The sequence below is a fragment of the Lolium rigidum genome, chromosome 1, assembly GCF_022539505.1.
Source record: "Lolium rigidum isolate FL_2022 chromosome 1, APGP_CSIRO_Lrig_0.1, whole genome shotgun sequence".
In the NCBI taxonomy this organism is placed as follows: Eukaryota; Viridiplantae; Streptophyta; class Magnoliopsida; order Poales; family Poaceae; genus Lolium; species Lolium rigidum.
In genome coordinates this window covers 115,692,755-115,696,052 of record NC_061508.1, presented here as the reverse complement: position 1 = coordinate 115,696,052, position 3,298 = coordinate 115,692,755, and the positions used below count along the sequence as shown (strand labels likewise).

Below are 3,298 nucleotides of genomic sequence, written 5' to 3'. Positions count from 1 at the left end.
AGCTGAGATAAAAAAAAACCTAAATATTAAATTCAGAGAAATCCAATCAGCAGCACCCAAAAATTAACAACATGAGGCTAACCAAAGCACAGCTGAATGGAAAAAATCAAAATTCATGTACACGGTTTATTGCACGTCAGGCCAAGAAAAAATAATTCAATCTAAAATATTGAAATAATTCGTAGTGTGTCTTCTTTCCACACATAAGGTCTTTGAACTGACCTGTACGATTGGCTGGCACACATACCTCCATTGTGTTTCCCTGGAACCGAGAATGAAACTTGAATATTGCTTTGCACAGAAAATAAGTAAGTTTGTTAGCTGCAAATTACGCAGCAAGAAGAGAATTCTATAAGTCTAAACAGTGAGAAGCATATGCGTAATTAGTTACTGTATTTTTCGCTCATTTAAATATTTGGAAACACAACCGCCTTTGCTCTCCAGAAGTGCCTCATTTATGTTTGTTGGTGTGAGATCCGAATGGTGTGCACTGAAGGTATTGAAGATTTGAACAGGTATATATTTTGTGTTACCTTATTTCAGCAAAATTATTAATGCCTGGTTTACTGATCATTTTTCCGTGGTTCGACGGTAATGGAATCAAGCATTTTGTAAAACAATGGTGTCATTAATGCCCAAAAATGAAGGATAATAATATATTTATCGGGAGGAAAAGAGCCACATATCGTCTCTGGTAATGCAAGTAGTTTATATAGAGGAAAAGGGTACTAAGTTAAGACAACTCGGCATTTATATTATAGGCAGGAGTAAGTAACTCAACCGACTGAATTATGAGATGTACCTCACGGCAACAACATTGAAATCCAGATCATATAACTTTTGCCGCATTTCCCAATACCTGTATTCCGAGAGAGACAACAACGGATCAGCAGAAAGCTTTAAAAACATGAATGGTAAGAACTAAAGCATAAACCAGACAAACCATTACCACCAGCCGGCACAATAAAAGAAAGGCCTGCGGTGGAATCAGCAAGAGCATTGAGCGCACCACCCGGCAAAATTGAATCGAGACCCAGATGCACTGCATTTTGGGCAGCTGGATACATTACTCTAGCCCACATAGACTAAATAAGAAATCTGAAAATAACTGAGTAGGTTCTTGTAGGCATAACAACAAAAACTTAATAGGCACCAAACTCACAAATCTGAGCACCTAATGGTGGGGCAAAAAAATGTGGGGAACTCGAACCAATACTTGCTGGACAGAGATGTAGGCGGCCGTGCATCGCCATGACGTATTGAACCAATCTTGCCGGGCCGCTCCTCCTGCAAGCCAACCTCCGCGCAGTCATGCTTGCTGCTATATATGTCGCCTTGGCGGCGGCAGACATGCCTCAGCAGCAGCAGGTCAGTGCGCCGCACCGCCGGTTGGTGGTACACGCCGGAGGACGCTGGGAAAAATCACGTTGAGGCGCGAGCGGACTTAAAGAGAAATGGCCGCCAACTGGCTGGACACGGTGGATGGTGGCGAAGTCCACCGGCACTGGTCTACTCTGACGAAGAGGACTGCTGCTGCTGGGTGACCCCAGGGTGTGCCTTCTCGCAGCAGGTATGCAATTTATGTAGAAAAATTTATGCAATCATGCCACAACAGAAAAGAGCAATCAAATTTGCCCCTATATGTATCTGAACTCGCATCGATTTAGTAATCCATAGGTCCTAGATTGTAAGCCCATATGGTACCCTATGATTTTTTTGTTAGATCTACTACAGGATCTAAATTGATCATCGATATCATTTAATGGATGTTCATTTCCTTAAACTATAAACTATGGGAGTTGAGCATCCAACGGAGATACTGAGAGAAAAAAATAGAGGATTCAATCAGCAAATATGGCCAAATCTCAACATCAAACCAAATGTTGTGGGGAAAAAGAAATGAAGACGGAACACATGCTCTTAGGATGGAAAGCTGCCCATAATAAATCAAAAGGTGGAGAATGTCGCACCTACATCTGCATGTACAATCGAATGGAACAGAAGGTTGTAGGGCAGCGTTTCCATGATTGGCCCCGCCACTGTTGGGAAGCAGGCTCCTCGCGCGGATGAGAAGTTCGTAGGGCAGCGCTTCCATGTTCGGCTCCGCTAGTGTCTCCTAATGGGAAAATTACGGGAGAACACAGTTAAAATCGATATAGACTCCAAACCCGTAAGGGGGATGGGCGGAAGAGAGGAGAAAAGGACGCGTCGCAGCAGCTCTCCTCGCCGACGGTGGCACAGGAGGCGGCCCACAACGATCGGGGCGCCGGCAGCGCTCGGGGCCGGAGTTGTTCATGGTATACGTCGCACATCCACGACCTGACGACCGCTGTTGAAGTCGCCATCAGGAAAGGCCTCGGCCAGTGAGAGACCGGCGGAGGTGGAGATTGGGCAGGGAGGGCATGGGAGAGATCGTGAGGGAACTGGAGAGGAATCGGGGAAGACCACGTGTTGGGCCTGGGAGGATGCACGGCACGATCCCACGAATTTATCTCAAAACATCCCGATACTTCAGACTTGTGGGTCCTATAATCACCGCTTTGACCACCCAAAACATCACGATCCTGTAAAACCGGATAACCGGAACTCAAGGCATGAAGTAAAAGGGATCCAGAAATACTACCGGAAGGATATAAAGAGATCACCGGAAAGAAGCCGGTCACCAGGGGTTTTTCATGGAAAAAAAAAGAAAAATCAAATCCTAACGGGAAAGACGTGCAGTTAGCAATCTCCCATCTACAGGGAAAATCTTAGACGTGGCAACGTCTGGTTGGATTAAAGTTTACCATCTACAGTGGCTAAATAGCTAATATTTCAGCAAAAGGGGTTAGCTTTGATATAGTTTATAATAATATGCACTACTTAAGAAATTAATATTTGCATACAACAAGAATGGACATGTGTATGCAAACCTACTCTAGCATGCCCCATTTTTTTAAATAGAAGGCCCTCCGGCCCAGCTTTATATATAAAGCCACACACATGACAAGGTTCGATACAACACCACACCACACACATAGATAGTCAATGTTCTTAGACAAGCCCACACATACAGCTCCCCGCAGTACATAATATGACACATAACACACATCCCGGAGCCCTCGCAAGCCTCAGGTCGTCGTAGATGATCAGGGCTGGGATGTCGTCCTCATGTCGACTCAGACCGTGTCCGAGCATAGAGCCTCCTGACGCCGCCCACCGCCAAGTCCAGCAAGTCCCTGTCCCTCGGTCTGACCAGAACCCTCCAACACTGCATATGTAAAGATAATTGGTAGAAGATGTCAGCCGGGTTGCCGAT

General features: G+C 45.3%; 1 long non-coding RNA gene across 1 annotated transcript; it reads right to left on the bottom strand.

The window, feature by feature from the left end:
* Window positions 1-211: 211 nt before the first annotated feature.
* On the bottom strand, window positions 212-2,226 carry LOC124680498. Its single transcript, XR_006995521.1, has 3 exons — window positions 1,971-2,226; window positions 803-859; window positions 212-262 (listed from the first exon to the last, which is right to left on the bottom strand). It is a non-coding gene; the product is annotated as an uncharacterized LOC124680498 (long non-coding RNA).
* Between the last annotated feature and the right edge of the window lie 1,072 nt (window positions 2,227-3,298).